The following is a 19,894-nucleotide window of genomic DNA, read 5'->3' on the forward strand; positions in this document are numbered from 1 at the left end:
ACTATGAAGATTTGGGGGAGAACAATGTGCCTGGAGAGGGTGTGGAAACTCCATGACTTTTTGCCACACATTACCTTATGCATCTCTTTCATTTGTTATTTCATAACTTTTAGTATCCTTTGTAATAAATCAGTAATCTAGTGAGTAAAGGAGTTTCTGAGTTCTGTGTGCTGCTCTAGCAAATTAATTGAACCTGAGGTTGGCATTCTGGGAACCTCTGATTTATTGTCAGTCAGACAGAAGCATAGATAGTAATCTGTGCTTTGTAACAGGCACCTTAACCCTAAAGAGAGGGTCATGGGAACCCCTGATATATAGCTAGTGAGAAGCATGGACTTGCCTGAAGTTTGCAGTCAGTTTCTAAAATATAGGATGGTCTTGGGAGACTGAGTCCTTAACTTGTGGAATATGATGCTGTTGGTAGGTAGATAGTGTCAGAGTTGAATTGAATTCTCAGACACCCTACTGGAGATTGAGAATTGCTTGTTGGTGTGGGAAATCCTCAACACCACACAGCAGTTGGAAACTACATCCCAGAACACAGTAACATGCCAAGGATGGCTTTACCTTGACACCTCATCATCATGCAGCTTAAGGTTCACTTTTGGTATTGGACATTTTATGGTTTTGAACAAAAGCATAATGACAGAAATTCACCATTATTATACAGAATATTTCCACTGTGCTAAAAATCCTCTGTGCTGTGTCCTTTCATCTCTCCCCATCTCTACTATTGGGAATCACTAACCTTTCACTGTCTTGCCTGTTATAGAATATCATGTATTTGGAATCATATAGAATGTAGTTTCTTCGGATTGGCTTCTTTCACCTGGCAATATGCATTTAAGTTTCTTTCACATCTTTTAATGACTTGATAGCTCATTTCTTTTTAGTGCCAGGATGTACCACAGTTTATCTATTTACCTACTAAAGGACATCGTGGCTGCTTTTAAAATTTGGCAATTATGAAGAAGATGCTGTAAACATCTGTGTGCAGGTTTTTGTGTGGATGTAATTTTTCAGCAACTCTGGGTAAGCACCTAGGAGTGCAATTGCTGAATTATATGATAAGAATACATTTAGTTCTGTAAGAAACTGCAAAACTGTCTCCAATGTAGCTATACTATTTTGTATTCCTACCAGGTTTGAATGAAAGTTCCTAATGCTATATATCTCTGCCAGCTGTTGGCATTAACAGTAGTATAGACTTTGACCACTCTAAGACATGTATAGTGTTATCTCACTGCTGTTTTAATTTACATATCTCCCATGCTATGTAGTGTGGAGCATTTTTTCATACACTTATTTGTCATCTATATATCTTCTTTGGTGAAGTGCTAAGTCTTTGGTCCCATTATTAAATGGGGTTGTATTTTTTTTTTAATTCTTGAATTTTTAGTGTTCTTTGTACATTTTGGTTGAGTCTTTTATCAGATGTGTCTTCTGACAACATTCTCCAAGTCTGTGATTTGACGTCTCTTTCCTTTGACATTGTCTTTCTCAGAGCAGAATTTCTAATTTTAAATGAAGTTCAAATTTTCAATTATTATTTAAATGGATCATGTCTTTGGTGTTATATCTAAAAAGTCATCACTATACACAAGGTGATCTATGTTTTCTTATATTTTTTTTTTTAAGTCTTGTGTTTTACATTTAGGTCTATGCTTCATTTGACTTAATTTTGGTGAAGGGTGTAAAATGAAAATACTCAATTTTTTGCATGTGGATATCCAGTTGTTTCAGCACCATTTCTTTCCCTCCCCTACTTTTTGATTGTTTACTCTAAAGTTTTATTGCTTATTTACATTCATAAGTCACTTACTTTTATATAATATTATACCACTTCAAAGCTGGTGTATCTCAAAGTAACAAAATAATCCCAATTCTTTCCTTCCATGGTTGGCATCAGCACTGCTACTATTTTCACTTATATATAAGTAAACATACATATACATATAACATATATAATTTTGGTATTATTTTGAACAAACTGTTATCTGTTAGTTCAGTTAAGAATAAGAAAAATAGGGCTTCCCTGGTGTATAGGTTAAGTCTCAGCACTTTCACCTCCATGGTGTGAGTTGAATCCCCAGGCAGGGAATTAACCCACATATGATCAGCAGACCTCCCCTGTCTTACCTGCTGCTTCCCTCAGCAGTTTATTTTAGTCAATCCGCCTGTTCTGTTTCCCATTCTGTCTCTGGTGAATCCTCTCACCCCCCACACCTCTGGCCAGCCTACACCCCAGTTCTTCTATGCATAAATAAATCTTAAAAAAAATAAGAAAAATAAAAGTTCTTATCTTACCTTTACTTTTTTTCTTTGATTCTCTCTATCTCTTAGATCTAAGTCTCTGAACTATATTATTTTTGTTCCCTGTAGTGAACTTTTAAAATTTTTGCAAGGCAGGTCTACTGGTCACAAAGTGCAGCAATTTTTGTCTGTCAACTTCTCCTTCAGTTTTGCAGGTAATTTCACATGGTTCAGAAATCTTGGTTGATTCTAGGTTTCTCTCAAACTTTAAGTATTTTAGTCTCCTTTCCTATTTGCATAATTTCTGAGATGTTGGATGCAATTCTTATCTTTGTTTCTCTATAGGTAAAGCATTTTTAAACTGACTTCTTACAGAATTTTTTTATGTTTGATTTCTGTAATTTGGAAGTGATATACTAAGATGTAGCTTTGATTTTGTTTTGACTTTTCTGCACATATCCTGCTTGCTGTTCTCTGAGTTTCTTGGACCATGGTTTTATGTTTGACATTAATTTGGAGAAATTCATCTTTTCAATTATTTATTCTTATTCTATTCCTTTTTTCTTCTCCTGATAGTTCCATTATGCCTATGTTACACTTTCTCTCATCATTCCGCAGTCCTGGAATATTCTATGCCATTTATTTTCCTTTGTTCTCTTTGATTTTTGGTTTTTAAGGGTTCTTTGTCCTATAGTTGAGAGATCCTTCTTCAGTCTTGATCAGCCTACTAATAAGTCTATTAGCCATTTTTATTTCTGTTACAATACTCCTGTTTTTCTAACTCTAGCATTTATTTTTATTATTTTCTTATGATTTATGTCTCTTCTTACATTGCCAAGCTGCTTCTGCATCCTACTTTATTCATTAGAATCCTTAGCCTATTAACCAGTTGTTTTAAATTCTTGTTCTAATAATTCCAAATCTGTTATGTCTAGTTCTGATGTTTGCTCTGTCTCTACAAGATGTTTTGTTGTTGGTTTTTTTTTTGCCTTTAATATGAGTTACAATTTTTTCTTGATAGTCTGATACTATATCCTAAGTAAAAGGAACTACTATAAATAGATGTTTTGTAATATAATTGTGAGATATGGGGAGAGAGGTAGCATTCTATAATACTACAATTAGGTTTCAGACATTTAGTGAGCCATTGTCTCTGGATTGTGAAGTTCAAAAGAATTTCTGCTTTTTTCTGCCCTCTTAGGTGGGAAAGGTTGACAGATTGGCTGGAATTGCATAATTTCTCTTCCCCAGGTTCTTAAACTCGATAATATCTCAAAGCAGGCCAGGGTCTAGTTAAAGTTTCCCTGAGAACAGGCTTTGTTAAGAAGAGTGCTCTGGGGCCTCCCTGGTGGTACAAGGGGTTAAGACACAGTCTATGAAGCTTTCTGCAGCCACTGCAGCACGAGTTCAATCCCCGGCCAGGGAGATACCCACATGGTGCAGCAGACCTCTCCTGACTCGTCCGCTGTTCCCCTCAGCCGTGTATTTCAGTCAGTCTGCCTGTTCTGCTCCCTACTCTGTCTCTGGTGAATCCTCTCAGCCCCCACAACTTTGGCCTGAAACCCCAGTTCTTGAATGCATAAATAAACCTTTAAAAAAAAAAAATAGAGTGTTCTGGTATATTTCAAAATGGTCCCTGTCTCCTATCCCCCTGCTAGAAGTTTGAGGGTCTTTTTCTTTAATTTTTACTGAGGGAATCAAGTAAAGCTCTGGAAAGTGAATCTCACAATATTATGACGGTACCACTATGACTGTATCTCCAGGGAGTTTTTAACTCTCAGAGTTGTACACAATCACCTTCCAAGAACTGGTCAATTACCGTTCAGAATTTTCTACTTGGGTACTGGTTTCTATGCTGCTTTCTGCTCCTTTAAGTTACAACTCCCTATATGCGTGTGACTTCAAAATCTTGGGGATCACAACTTGCCCTGTGTCCACCCCTCTTTCAGGGATCCAAGAAGACTTGCTGATTTTTTCTCTCTGTTCAGGTTTTACTTGTTGTTAGGATAGAGTGGTGACTTACAAGCTCCTTCCATATAGAACCACAAACTGGAATGCTACTCCTTATTCATTTAAAATACATTTCATATTTTCATTCATATTCTAAGACCCTGATATATAAAAACACATTCAAAACATTCAATTTAACTGTATGAGATAAAGTTCATAAGATTTAAAAATGCTATAATAAATAGACTTGAAAATAATGAAATAATCACTTCCCTGAGAAAAGTATTCCCAGAAAATTAAGCAAAAATAACTACATTCAAAGAAAAAATGTACCAAGTTACTATCTTCTAAAAATGGTATTAAAATACAATTTTTTAGGGCCTCCCCGGTGGCGCAGCAGTTGAGCGCTGGGTTGCGAAGCTGCCCGCAGCCTCTGCAGCGCTGGTTCGACCCCTGGCTGCTCCCCAGAGGAGGGTCCCACATGGCGCGCAGACCTCTCCTGCCACCCGCTGCTCCCCTCAGCAGTGTACTTCGGTCTTTCTGCCTGCTCTGCTCCCCGCTCTGGCTCTGGTGAATTCTCTCACCCTCCCGCGCCTCTGACTGTACCCAGTGCATGTATAAACAAACAAACAAGTAAATAAATAAATAAATAAAACATGCCTCTATAAAAAAAAAAAATTAATAAAATACAATTATTTAAATTGAAGAATTCTTAGCTTTGAAGAGAACAATATTCAAACCACAGCAACGAAATCAATAAAAACCACCAATATATTTATTTAAGTGAGCTAAAGCTCAGAATTATAAACATGAAATACAAGTGAAATATTTAAACCATCACCATTTTCAAGCCATTTATAATGACATAATAGAGAACAATGTAGGATTTCTCCTATATTGCCAATGCTATAAATGGCTAAATTGCTAGCAAGAGTGGCTAAAGATATACTGTAAAAAAACTTATAGATTGGACCCTGGGATAGGAATCATGCCATTTAAGAAACTAAGTAGTATGTACATACATACATGTATAGTAATTTTTAAAAATTTTTATGATATATGAAAGTACTGATGACATGTTTTTAAATACTGAAGTATTTTCAATGGCCTTAGCAAATAGTTGAGAAAGGGAAACAAGAATAATGGAAAAAAGAAATTAAGATAATTCCTAGGCAGGCTTATCATCTAACATGTGTTGTATAATGGAAAGTCAGGTAAGTGTATTAGATGATTCTGGAGGAAACAGAGCTACCATTCCTTTTGACTGAATGGTTAGGTAACAGCAGTGAAGAACAATACATACAAATATTCAAAAGTGAGCTAAAACTACATTTATTTTTCTGAATAGTTTATAGTTCTGATAGTTAAAAACATTCTTTAAAGACTGTATGACCATGCAGGAAATAAAGCAAAAAAAATGTACAAACTTTGTAGAAATTATTATAGAGTAGCAGATAGAAGCAGGTGGGTCAAATTAAAAGTAAAATGGGCAGGGGGGAAGCAAGAGAAAAGATCTATACTAAAATAGCTAGTATAAATGGTATAGTCACATATGTGTATTGTTATAATTGTACACATGCGGGCATGAAAAAAATTAATATAAAAAAGGGGTTGCAACCAAACTTGCCAGAAAGATTACCCAAGAAATTCAGATCTGTATTTGGGTGCTCTTCTGTTTATACTCTCAAAAAGTGTAGTAAGTAGTAGCCATGGAGGCTGAGCACAGTCCTCAATTACTCTTCTAAAGTTGTCTATGTTTGCATAGTTCAACTGTACTAAGTGATCAGGGTCAATTCAATCTGGCTTTATGGTTTACTCCAGGAGTCAGCAAACTTTCTATAAAGGATCAAATAGTAAATATGTTAGACTTTCTGAATCATATTTTTTATCACAAGTACTCAACTTTGTTATGGTATGGTGAAAGTAGTCATAGATTGTGATAGTTAATTTTAGGTGTAAACTTGATGAGGTTAGAGAAATTTCACAGCAAAAAATCAGATTTTTTGGAGAAGAAATTCTGCCTTAAAACTGCAGCATCAACTATTACATTAAGTTTCCAGCCTTTTGGCCTGCCCTACAAATTTCAAACTTGACAGCACCCACATTGTGTAAGCCAATGCTCTAGGTAGGTAGATAGATAGGTGAAGTATGTATAAGATAGCTAGATGGGTACCCTACAGTACAGGTACTGTTTCTCTTGTGACCCCTGAATAATATATAGACAGTATATAAACTAATGAAGCTGCTATGTTCCAATAATCTCATAGTGGGCCAGATCTGACTTGTGTACAACAGTTTTCCAATGCCTCGTATTATCAATGTTAAGACAGTTTCTTTTATTAAAAACTATGTCGGACCTCCCCGGTGGCGCAGTGGGTTGAGCACAGCGGCTGTGGGGCTGTCTGCAGCCTCTGCAGCACAGGTTCAATTCCTGGCCAGACAGGGAGATGCCCACATGCAGGACAGGTTCAACTCCTGACCAGCCAGGGAGATGCCCACATGGAGTGACAGACCTCTCCTGTCCTGCCCTGCTCCTCCCCTCAGCAGTGTATTTCAGTACATCTGCCTGTTCTGCTCTCTGCTCTGTCTCTGGGTGAATCTTCTCACCCTCCCGTGGCTCTGGCCTATTCCCCAGTTCTTGTATAAAAATAAATACATACAGGGCCTCCCCGGTGGCGCAGCGGTTGAGCGCTGGGTTGCGAAGCTGCCCGCGGCCTCTGCAGCGCTGGTTCAATCCCCGGCTGCTCCCCGGCCACCAGAGGAGGGTCCCACATGGCGCAGACCTCTCCTGCCGCCCACTGCTCCCCTCAGCAGTGTACTTCGCTTCTGCCTGCTCTGCTCCTCGCTCTGGCTCTGGTGAATTCTCTCACCCTCCCGCGCTTCTGACTGTACCCAGTGCATGTATAAACAAGCAAACAAACAAACAAATAAATAAACAAATAAAACATGCCTCTATAAAAAAAATAAAAAAATAAAAAAAATAAAATACATACATACATACATACATACATACATACAAACTTTCAGGCAGTGTGAAAGGTGCTTCACATATTGACTCCAAGTGCCCTATAAATTAGTTGTTCCTGAATGGACCAGCTATTCTGCAGTAGTCAAATGAGTAGAACCAGTGAGATCTAAGCCATAAACTAAAGAATAAGAAAGGGTTTCTCTGAGATATTTTCAAGCTGGTATTTCTCTTGTTTTTATACCCTTTCAACTAGTGAAAGTTATTGCTGTTAATTCAGCAGAAATCAATCAACATATTGCCTTGGATATGGCACCTTTCAATTAAACTTGATAAGAGGAAAATTAAAATTCACAAGATAGCTAAATCAAGCATGAAACTATATCAAAGATTTAAAGCAAAGGACCTACAAAGGACACAAAAACATTAATTTGAAAGGAAACCTACACTCTGATGTTTATTGCAGCACTATTTACAATAGAAATGGAAGATAAGGAAACAGCCTAAATGGAGATGTGGTGTGGTGTGTATATATACATACACATACACAATGGAATACTATTCAGCAATCAAAAAAGATAAACTCATGCCATTTTCAGCAACATGGATGGAGCTGTAAGGGATTATGGTTAGTGAAATAAGTCAGAAGTAAAAAGAAAAATATCAGATGGTTTCACTTACAGGAGAAATATAGGGGAACCAAATAAGGGATGGGGGGGAAGACAAAACTAGCAGGCAACTATAAATTGAAGACACTGGGGGCGGGGGAAGGGTGAGAGGGATTAAAACAGGGGCAGGAAGAGCTCAAGAAACTATGGTAATGGTTCACAGGTGACTGTGTGGTGGGAATTTTACAGGGACTACATATATATATAAAAATAAATATTTTTTTAAAAAATCAAAGCAAAGGACCTGTAACTAATAATAATAGTTAATAATATTGACTTTAATAATAGTCAATCTGTAGGCCATTATTAAATAATAATATTATACATTTAAAATTACCTACAACTTTAAATAGTAGATTCTCAAGTTGTTTGATTCTACAATGTTCCTTTTTCTAAGAATTAATAAAATTTCCATATTACAAGAAATTTGCATCTTCTGCTTTCAACTCAGGGACTTCCCTATAAGCATTCCTACCTTATTCCAGGTATTAAGCTCCTGTTTCTGAAATGTTGAAGAAATAGCCTACATTTAAACATTATTTGATTTATAGAAAGCAAATGTTTAAAATCACACCTTTTATGAAAAGTGAAGAACATTTATAAGATTGTGCCTATAGAGAGCATTCTGAGAAAGTTAGTTATGGAATCATAAAAAAGTGGGGCAAACAGGAACTTTAAAATTCAATATCTGAAAGAGAATTCTAAGCTATCAAACAATTAGAAAGATACTTAAACATAAGAGTAAAGAACTCTTATGACCATGCCGAAAGACAAAGCTAAAAAGTAAAAAGGGTGAAAAATTCATAATAGTAAGCAAGATCCTGGGCAAGTGGTGAACAAAGATATTTAGATACTGAAAAGTGTCAGAGTTAGTCAAGGATAAAAAGCTCAGCAAAGAAAGTTCATGTGGGGGAACTCTGCAAAAAGGAAACCAGGTGACTAGATTGTTTAACAGAGTTCTGATTTCAAGTAATTTTCTGGTCAGATCATCTTGTCCTGATTTGTAATTCAGAAAATATAATCATTATTGTAACTATCTGCATCTATAATTCCTATCAAATTGTCTTTAATATAGGAATATATTTCAAAATACCATTTTGAAAATGATAATTAACTGGAAACGCAAATCATCAAAGAAAGTACATTAAAAACTATCCACCTAACCATTAAAGAATGAAAAACCTACTTATCAGTGGTCTTTACCTATTTGCCAGCATGAATAAAAAACTTGAGTCTGGAAGATCTGTTCAGCACAGAAAACTGGTGCCAAGCTCACCTCTGATGATATCATCACTGCTGGGTGGGGATGAAGCCATAATCTGCTAATATCTGAACCATCTTTGCCAGGTTTGGGAGTTCTGTAGACAAGATATCTTTACTAGGCCTGACTGCCATACTTCAGGAAAATGGTACAGTCATTCCGCTTAGTGAAGAATATACTTCAGAAGAATTCCCCTTAGTGAAGAATATACTTGAGAAGATGTTTAAGGGACCTATGTAATATTAAGCCCCAGAAAAACAAGATTAGTGGTGGTTTAGAGGAAATATGAAATATAAGCACCAACAATTATGGGATGCTTATTATATTCCAAGAACTGATGCATTATCTCATTTGATCGTTTCAACAACCCTATAGGGGTAAAACCACTGTTATTAATCCCATTTTACAGGAAACCAAGGCTTATGAAAGCTAAGAAATTGCTGAAGACAACAAAGGTAGTAAGAGGCAGGTCTGGTACTTCAGGGTATGTATATCTACACCCAACGTGCTACAGGTACACTCAAATATGCCGGAAAAAAAAATAGTTTTCTAAAAAATTCGTTTTCTAGAAAGTAATGAATTTACTTTATCCCATACCAGATGCTTAATCTTGAACTTACTCTAGAACTAAAAAAAGTTAGAATGGCATTATCAAACCTTAAATCTTCAAAATAATGTTTTACAATTTAAAATAGTGCGGCAGTATGATGGTGATAGTTCATTCCCTTCACATGAAATACAAAGAAACCCATATAAACCTTACGCTTCATTAACTGGAATGATTTGGACCCAATGAATTGCTGAAAACAACTTCGTAGCTCACTTTTAAAACCAAGTGCCATAAGTAAGATTTCAAGTGTCAGTCCCTTATCTTTACCGTTAAAGAATCTTGGGGAGATGACACAAAATCCACATAGCACCTAGATACGTATATTGTGTCAAATCCACAATTGGGTTTTTTTTTTTTTCCCCTCGATCGTACTCCCTTTATTTAGTGCCCTACTCATTGACATCCTCGTTAACCACATTTACAGTTTGCTCAAAGTTTCGTCCAATATTCACAGTTATCATTGAACCTCACAAATTTCCTGTTCCTCAATGGTTTTTTTTTTTTTTAACTGCAAAAATCTGCAGCCACACTAAGCCTAACATGACACTCTTAACAGACAGGACTGTAAAATGTCCACCGCCGCCAAGACTGAAAGACCCCAGGGGACCCGCGGTCCGGGGCAAATGGACTCCAGCCCTGCCAGGGCGGGGGTTCGCAGCCACCTCGAATAGGGGCCGGGGGGTGGGAGAAATCAGTGCTTGGGGTTCCAGTCAATAAACATTCAGTGCGCCACTTACCAAGCGCAAAATCAAAAAAGAAAAAAAGAAAAATAGGGAAAAAAAGAAAAGAAAAAGAAAAAAACCACTGAGCGCTATTTCGGGGAGTGGGCCCCGCAGGGATCGCCGGAGGACCCCGGGCCTGCGGCGGGCGTGGGGCGCCGGGGAGCGGCAGGGTTCGCTCACCTCCTCCGGCCCCTCGCCGAGGGCGGCCCGCCTGGGCCGGGCCTCGGGCGCCCGGAGCCCGGCGACCGCACACTCGCAGGCCCCGCCGCCAGCCCGCCGGCGGATCGGCCGCAGCCGCTTACCGGTGGCGCCTCGTCGCCTCCCCCGGGGCAGCCCTTCAACGGTTGCCGCAGTCAGAGCACCACCCCGCGGTGGGGCACGTCGAGCCAGCCCGCAGCTCTCGGTCCCCGCAGCGCCGCCACTCTCGCGAGAGGCCGGCCGAGCCCGCGAGTTGGGGGAGGGGGCGGAGGGAGGGGCATTTAACGGTGGCGGCTGCTTGTGCGCCGGATCCCGGAGAGGGGCGGGCGCCATTGTGCTTCGTTGTCGACTGCTCTGCCTCAGTGAGAGGCCTCCGACTCCGAGGAGGAAGGCGGCCGTGTGGTCTTTGCGAGCGGGGCGCGCCCAGTTCAGTGCGAACTCGGCCACGGGGGTAATAAGCGGCGGGGCTCGGGCTTCTCCGGGAAGGGGTTCGAGGCCCAGCCCGGGTGGGGGAGGGGAGGCAGCGCGGCGCGGGCCTAAGGTCGCGGAGGCAGATTCCTCGCACGATGGGGTGGAGGAGCCGGAGCCCTGCCGGGGGGTACGGCGCGGGAGCTGGGCGTCGACTGCCTCTGCCGCTGACCTTTCATCGGGCGGGGGAGTTTGTGACGGGCGGCGGCCGGCGGGGGCAGATCGGAGACGGGTGGCGGGCGAGGGCCAAGGGGCTGGTTTGAGGGCTCGGGCTTGTGGCGGCCGCCTCTTCAGTCGGGCGAGGAGGGTCTTCGGGGGGATCCCGGAGGCCGGGGAGCGTCGCGAGGGAGGTATTCAGTGAACTGGGTGTCGGAGGCGGGAAGGGTCAGGGCTGGCCAGCCCAGCCCCGAATTGGAGGGACTTTGCCAGCCCCTTGGCAAAGCGGTGCAGATGTACTCATTGATCGCTCCCGTGCTTGACTATCGTGACAATTTGTGAGTTCTTGTGGTGTGATCAGTTATTATTCAAAATAGGTTAATGTGTATTCAAAAGGACCTGTTGGCGAATGAAGTCAAAATATAGAAGTCACCAGTAGGCGATTACTCTCCTTTTGATGAAACTGCGTAGTGAAGGTGAACGTGTACAAGCCAACCCCCTCCCCCCCCATTTCAGTAATGCTTTTTTTCCTAATGTACAGATGTAAATCTCTGTCTCGACCTCGGCCCTGAGGCCCTAACGAGTAAATGCCTGGGGAAACTCAGTTAAGTTTCCCCCTCTGATTTAGCAGGACTTTTAGGCTTTTTTTTTTTTCCCCCCACTGTTTCAAAAATCCTGTTTGTTTGCTCCCGTGTTTCCGTTTCTGTCCACAACTGAGAAGTAAGGATAAAGATTACGTTTTGATTTAAAAATCAAACAGTAAACTGTTAATAAGGCACATTGGGTAACTAAATTTTTTCCCAAGAGTTATAAACATTTGGTTTGAGTAATGGGGTTAATATTTCGTTTGCAGCTCTACAGCATTTTGTGAGACAAAAGTGGAGTCCGAAGATCTGTGTTTGAGTCTTGATTTTTGCCATAACTATTTAACCTTTTCAGATATATTTTGAAACGTAGCAATTAATTCCTGGAGTTGATGTGAGGATTAAGTTACCTGAGGTAGTGTGTAGCAGTCAGCATGCTGGGGGATATAATACATGGAGACTTAAGTTTTTAGTGGATAAAAACATTCTCGATTGCAAATGTTTTTATCCACTAAAAACTTACTCTGCATGTATTATATCCCCCAGCATGTTGACTGCTACACACTACCTCAGGTAATTACACATTCTGGTCATAATAACCTTAAAATTTTACTCTGCCTGTAAAAGTCCCTCCCAGAATATTGACTGCTTCTATACATGATAATATGTATTTCTATTTAAATAAGTTCGAGACTGCAAGTGTGGGCAGGTACTTTTAAACTTTCCCTCTAAATTATACCACCTATGTAAGTCTAGTGGTTATTGCATAGTCATGGTTTATTTTCAAAGTTGCATTCTGGATTAGATGTGGATTGAATTAACAGTGATTTCACATTTCTGCTTTTTAAAGTACAAGTGATTTCTCTTTCTGCCACAGTGGCAAAAGATTTACTTGCCCAGATGAAGCACAAAGATGCCCTATACACACATGCACAGATAGTCTACACGAAGATGTCAGATAGTGAATTTGGATGTAAAAAGTTACCCAGATTCTTATGCAGTGAAGTTTCAATCACTTACAACCTCTTCACACTACTCTTCATTTGATGTATGTCCAAGAGTGGTTCACACATTTAATATTATATTTAAGGAAAATAATACTGCAAAATGAGCAAAAAATGTGAAACATTTGTTTAAATATCTGTTGTATTCTGGCTACCAATTAGGGTTTCACATTATAAGAATGAGCTTGACAAAGTGACCTCTGCAACTCACAATTTAGTCATCAGAATAATGTATAAAGAACTTCTATTACCTTACTGTAAGTATATAGTAGTACTGTGGGGGCACAGAAGAGAGGGGTGTTTAATCTTGGGGGGAAATTATACAGGAAACATTGCTTAAAATGTGACAGATAAGTAGGGAGTTTGATAAGGACACTGGGAAGTCATACCTTGTTTTACAAATGGACAATTTGTTCCTACAGCTGAAACAAATTGAATGGAAGGTTAGCACCACGACTGCCATGAAATGAAAGACTGTATGATTTTAGAAAGTGCTTGATACTGTTGAGAATGGAAAGAGATTGTCCTTAAACTGAATAAAAATGACTTTCAGATTATTTTTGCAGTTACACCTTTCTGTTACTACAGATAACTAAGTGCCAGAAATAAAGAATAGTGGGAGATTCCTAAGTGAAATAAACAGGCTTACATCCAGTCTCATTTTTGACCAACATTTAAGAACTAATGAACCTTTTAACTGTTAAATAATCAAAACTGATCGCTTTAGGATGATTACAACTTAAGATGAGTAAGAGCTTCAAGTTTCTACTAAATCTACTTGAATTCACTAAAGCAGTGACATAATTTACCGTGTCACAAATCATTATTTTACAGAAGTTCTGTCTTTGATGCAGTTGATAATCTCAAGGTAAATCCAAAAAGAGAGCAGAAGAGGGAGTTAAAATTATAATTTGAAGATTGGGGTTTAAATTTTATCGCTCTTAATGTTTTAACTTTTCTAGTCTGGTCTGAACTCATGTGGTCAGAGCTGGTTTTTCTTGCTCTCAAATATATTTTTCTGTGGCTTTACTGGTTAGACTGGATAAGTTGAACACCTGGTTTTAAATCACCTACTGTGCTACACCCACTTTTGTCATTAGCTTTAAGAGAGGACAAATTTTGAACCTTAAAGACTACTTCTCATCTTTCCATTATGATCATTGCATTTCAATGTAATGTGTTTCTCACTTTTCAGGGAAAAAAAAAAACCTACTTGCAGAATGAAGATTGAAACTTGACACTAAATAAATTTCCAAGGAGAATAAGTTATCATAAAGTAATCTAGTGTAGACTTACATTATAGTGATATTGTCTGATGGAGATGTTAAACGTCTTTGTGGCTTACTTTTTTTCCTTAGGCTTGTGTATATCTTATGTCTTAAATATGTCAGCTAAAAATTAGTAGACACTGTTTTTAAAAGGCACAAAATGCTGTTTCCAAGTACTTTCCGGATGTGATCACTTAGTTTCCATGTGTCTTTGTTCATTCGGATCAATAAGTTACTAGGATTTCCCACTAAGGAAAACAGTTTACGTGGAGGCAGATTTTTTAAACAAAAGTGTATCCCAAGTTAGTAGAAATAATGAAATTGTGAAATGCTATTTTTTTTTTAAACATTATCTTTTTTTTTTTTTTTTTAATAGAGGCATGTTTTTTATTTATTTGTTTGTTTGTTTATACATGCACTGGGTACAGTCAGAAGCGCGGGAGGGTGAGAGAATTCACCAGAGTCAGAGCGGGGAGCAGAGCAGGCAGAAGGACCGAAGTACACTGCTGAGGGGAGCAGCGGGCGGCAGGAGAGGTCTGCGCGCCATGTGGGACCCTCCTCCGGTGGCCGGGGAGCAGCCGGGGATCGAACTGGCGCTGCAGAGGCCGCGGGCGGGCAGCTTCGCAACCCAGCGCTCAACCGCTGCGCCACTGGGGAGGCCCTGAAATGCTATTTTTGAGAGACTATTGGCTATTGAAATAAATGCTATGAATTTATTATAATATTCTGCTTCGGTAATTCAGTCACTGCAACCCCAATAGATATGTAAGACATTCTGTTTAGAGCCTGAAATAGAGTCAGATTTTTCATAGAAACTAGGTATATAATGTTGTAACTGTAGGAAAGTAATAGAATAAATTTATCACGAAGTTTTAATGTACTGATAGCAAACCACCTCAAAAATTACTGGATTAAAAGTTTGTTTTATTATTATTTTTAACAGTTCTTTGTGCCTATTAGGCAGTTATGTTGGTTTTTCCTGGGCTCACAAATGTACCAGCATTCAGCTGGAGAATTTCTCAATCTGGAAAATTCAAGATGGTGTCACTCACATGCCTGACAAATGGTGTTGGCCAACATTTAGGCTTTGCTTCTTGTGTTTTTTTTTTTTTTTTTTTTTTAATATCGTGGGGGTCTTCAGACAGCATTATGAGACAGTGAAAGTGAAGCTAAAGACTTTACAGCTTTGCAAATCATGTAATGTTATTTATGCTTCATTCTCGTAGTCAAAGTCAGTGTCCCCAGGCTAGCCCTCATTTAGGGGTTGGGGAAATAAGATTCTCTCTCTTCTGGGCATACCAATGTCAACATAATGCAAAGGGGTATGTATACTCAGATGAAGAGATTCATAGCCATATTGTAAATTACCACAGGTTATTTAGAACATTTTAAGAACAGTAATCCATAAAGATGTAATGATAGGATCTGTTTTAAAATAGTTTGCAAAAAGACAAGATATAGGTCAGATGTTGATAATTGCTAGGACTGTATGGTATTGCTAGATATATAGAGGTTATGTGTAAACTCCATTTTGTGAAATGATTTTAACTTTGTTTTTCTCTTGTTATTAGAATAATATTTAATATTTGCTACTTCCTCTGGTATGTAAATGTTAGAGTGTAAACCATCACTACTGCAATTTAGAAAGGGTTTTACTCTTGGGCATTCTTTAAAGATATGTATTATTTGGCTTATTCTTGTTATGATAAGAATAGGAATGATGTCTTCTTGTAGCTTTGTATACTAAGGAGAGATGGGATTCTTCTCTCCATTTCTGTTGCATTTGTTTTATTTTACTTGATAATATCCAAATAGAGAAAAGTTGGGAGGATAGTAAAATTAATACCCATGTACCTCACCCACATTCAACAGTTAATTTCCCATATTTGCTTTATAGTTACATAGGTTTTATTTACATTGTATATTTCCTTAGATTTATTCATTTTCTAAAATATTTTTATTTAATAACCATATAAAGCTTAGTCACAGACATCATGAAACTTAAAATTCAGTCCGTAATTCAAACTGTTTCTTTTTAAATCAGCCAAATTTCATTTTTTTTTTTTCTTTAGACTCAGACTAGAACAGTACTTGCTTAATTTTTCTAAACGTTCTATTTAGCCTTTTTTTTTCCTCCCAAGTGCTTTGCTTATTGCAGCAGTGATAAATACTGTATGCAAACTGGGTAGCTAGGTATGGCTGACAAGTGCCATGTCTCTTCTCAAACTCATGCTCTACTGTCCTGACTTTACTACGAAACACAAGTTCAATGAAGAAGTCACTAAGAATTTCAAGGTATCAAGAGCAAAGCTTTTAATCAAGTGCAGGGTTCTGTGCATCTGCATAGATCATACATCTATGAAATGAGACTGGTGATAAATATTTATCAGAAAGAGAACTTGATTGCCCAACTTTAGAATAAAATCTAAAGAAATTTAAAGAAACTAGAGTAACAGGAAGCTAAAACTTTTATTGACTGTTGAGGAAATATTGTGTATTTGAACTTCTGTGCTATATTCTCTTAATTCTTGGTTAAAAGCATGAAGCTTCAAATACTTTTCCTTGCTCCTCTTTTCTTGCTTATATCTTTTTTTTATAAGCACTTACGGGTATTTAAGACACCTAATTATTTGTGTAGTTGTCTGCTAGACTATAACTTATTTACAAGCACTGTTAAGTACATTCAGTGTTGTTACCTCATCCCCTTGTTTAGTATTTTTTTTTTTTTAAAGATTTTTATTTGTGCATATAAGAACTGGAGTAGAGGCCAGAGGTGGGGGGAGGTGGTTTGAAAGGATTCTCAGACAGAATGGGGAGCAGAACACGCACATCTACTGAAATACACTGCTGAGGGGAGCAGCCGTTCAAACTGGAGAGGTCTGCTGCTGTCTGTGGTTAACAACCTGGCCAGGGCTCAAACTCATGCTGCAGTGGCTGGTGGAAGCATGATAGCCCTGCACCACCAGGGAGTTCCCCCTTGTTTAATATTAATCTGATTACTACATACTAAGTATCAAAAAAACTGTTGAATGAATGAACTTGAAAATATGCCTTATAGTACCTTATAAGTGGTCTGGTAAAAGTTTTTCAAGGACTACATATTGTATTAACTTTTATGGTTTTGACCTACAACTTATGCAACCAAATTATATAAGTTTTCTTATAACACCTACATTGTCAGAATTCAATCAATTTATGTAGAGGAGTTACCAAATATAATTTCATACAATATAAATGAGCTCTCAGAGGACTCTGCCTCTTTGCCTTCTCCCAGGAGGTTTGTTTTGAGCAGATTTCCTATTAGCTTAGTTTCATTCTGCAAGTAAATCTACAAGTAAGAATTTTGTATAAATTTAGTCAAAGTAAACCAACTGCCTGTAGGCCTGTATCTCTTAAATAGCATTTTCGTCTTCCTGTTTAAAATCTTCACGTCACTGAACATACAGTATCTTCATATTAGTGTCTTCATAGCCTTTTTTTTTTTTTTTTAAGATATTTTATTTATTCATGCATACAAGAGCTAGGGTTTAGGCTAGAGGTGTGGGGTGGGGGTGGTGAGAGGATTCACCAGAGACAGTGGGGAGCAGAACAGGCAGATTTGACTGAAATACACTGCTGAGGGGAACAGTAGGTGAGATAGGAGAGGTCTGCTGTGCCATGTGGGCAGCTCCCTAGCCAGGGATCCAGCTCATGTTGCATTGGATGCCAATAGCTTCATAGTGCTAAGACTTAACCCCTTGGACCCCCAGGGAGGCCCATCTTCATAGCCTTCTTAATGAAATGAATCGACTTGTTAAGTCAATTACAGCCTTTTGCAGCTCAGTGTTTAACCATTAACACTTTTAGTGTATTCTTTCTCTTTTAGTCTTCTTTAAATGTCCAACTCACAACGCCTCTTTTTGATTAAAAAAAAAAACTTAGTGGACAAGCTTATTTAAAAACTGCTTTAGGGGACCTCCCTGGTGGCACAGGGGTTAAAGTCACAGCGCTATCAAGCTATCACCAGCCACTGTGACATGAGTTCAATCCCCAGCTAGGGAGCTAACCCACATGGTGCTTCAGACCTCTCCTGTCTCGCCTACTGCTCCAATCAGCAGTGTATTTCAGTAGATCTGCCTGTTCTGCTCCCCACTCTTTCTCTGGTGAATCCTCACAAACACACCCCCACCCCACATCTCTGGCCTACACCCCAGTTCTTGTATGGATAAATAAAAACAAAATCTTTAAAAAAAAAACAAAACCAAAACTGCTTTATTATCCAAACCAGGCCACTTTTAAGAGACAATGCAAGAGCTATTAATAATTGTCCTGGAATAGTAAGCATAAATTAGGACTTTTCTGGCTATAAACTGGGACTCTTCTAGGCAAACGAGGAAATGGCCCCGCCTCATTATCTGTCCCACTTTCTAAAGGCAGCAATCCTTCAACATTTTTAGCTGGTCTAGGCTTTATCTTCATATTTCTAAATAATGTGTTTATAGTCATTTCATGATTTTTCAGTATGTTTTTTCCTGTTCACCATTTTCCTTAAGAGTTCACCCAAACACTGTCATGCCTCCTTTTGGTTTTTTTTTTCCATTCTTATTTCTTTTTTTAATTTAAATTTTATTTTTATATTCCCCATATAATTACAACCCCCTTATTTTTACCCCAATCCCTCCTTTCCCCCCCCCCACCCCCCATAGAGTGTCTCTGGTTCATAGTTATTTGTTGATTTTGATATTTTCTTTCTTATAGTTATTCTTTTTCCTGGTCCCTTATTTAAGTTTTCTAGATTCCTGCTATGAGTGAGACCATCCGGTATTTTTCTTTTTCTTTCTGGCTTATTTCGCTGAGCATGATCCCTTTCAGCGCCATCCATGTTGCTACAAATTGCATGTGTTTATCTTTTTTGAATGCTGAGTAATATTCCACGGTGTATATGTACCACATCTTCTTGATCCAGTCATCTATTTTGGGCATTTGGGTTGTTTCCAAAGCTTAGCTATTGTAAATAGTGCTGCTATAAACATAGGGGTGCAGGTGCTCTTTGGAATTGATGTCTCTGTGTCCTTTGGGTAAATACCTAGGAATGGAATTGCTGGATCATATGGAAGCTCTATGTTTAGTAGGTCAGGAAATCTCCACACAACTCTCCATAGTGGGTGGACCAGTTTGCACTCCCACCAACAGTGCAGAAGTGTGTGTGTGTTTTTAAAATTAATTTATTTATTTATTTATACGAGCACTGGGTACAGTCAGAAGTGCGGGAGGATGAGAGAATTCACCAGAGCCAGAGAGCAGAGCAGGCAGACTGACGAAGTACACCGCTGAGGGGAGCAGTGGGTGGCAGGAGAGGTCTGCGCAACGTGTGGGACCCTTGCCCGACGGCTGGGAATTGAACTGGCGCTGCAGAGGCTGCGGGCAGCTTCGCAACCCAGCGCTCAACCGCTGTGCCACCGGGGAGGCCCCATGCCTTCTTTTGTAAACAGTTTTTTCCTAAGTTAGAATGTCAAATGTTTTAAATTGCTGTTTGTTCTCTATACTTAGCAATTTTTTCCAGTTGCATCATCTGTCATGTGCCCAGTTTCCATATGATGCTTTTTTTTCTTTTATAACTTTGCTTCCATTATCTGTGATCCTGCTCCAACATGAATCATTTGCTCCCATGCATTCAAAATACCTTTGTAACTATTTCTTGGGTTCCTTGACTTTTTTCCAAGTTTTATTTCTATATATGTGTGTATATGTATTTAAAATCTAGTTTGCAGCTAACTCTTATTCTTAGCATGAGTTGAGGAATGTTTA

The 19,894-nt window shown here is 38.8% G+C and overlaps 2 protein-coding genes across 27 annotated transcripts in view; one reads left to right on the forward strand and one right to left on the reverse strand.

Moving 5' to 3' along the window:
- The window catches only part of BAZ2B (bromodomain adjacent to zinc finger domain 2B), a 294,239-nt gene extending 283,414 nt beyond the window's left edge, over nt 1-10,825 (reverse strand). For 14 of the 15 annotated variants that reach the window (XM_054699766.1, XM_054699765.1, XM_054699764.1 and 11 more), the window contains exon 1: nt 10,732-10,825. The gene's annotated coding sequence lies outside the window, so the exon portion shown is untranslated. The remainder of the gene's footprint in view (nt 1-10,731) is intronic. The other variant, XM_054699768.1, reaches the window with a different exon arrangement.
- Nucleotides 10,826-10,924: 99 nt separating this feature from the next.
- MARCHF7 (membrane associated ring-CH-type finger 7) overlaps nt 10,925-19,894 on the forward strand; it is a 35,889-nt gene continuing 26,919 nt past the window's right edge. For 10 of the 12 annotated variants that reach the window (XM_037523392.2, XM_037523397.1, XM_037523399.2 and 7 more), the window contains exon 1: nt 10,925-11,078. The gene's annotated coding sequence lies outside the window, so the exon portion shown is untranslated. Of the gene's footprint in view, nt 11,079-11,170; nt 11,226-12,351; nt 13,708-19,894 lie in introns of those variants that run through there. The other 2 variants (XM_037523393.2, XM_037523394.2) reach the window with 2 other exon arrangements.

The sequence above is a fragment of the Talpa occidentalis genome, unplaced genomic scaffold (genome assembly GCF_014898055.3).
Source record: "Talpa occidentalis isolate TD23 unplaced genomic scaffold, MPIMG_talOcc4v2.1 talOcc4.3, whole genome shotgun sequence".
Taxonomy (NCBI): domain Eukaryota; kingdom Metazoa; phylum Chordata; class Mammalia; order Eulipotyphla; family Talpidae; genus Talpa; species Talpa occidentalis.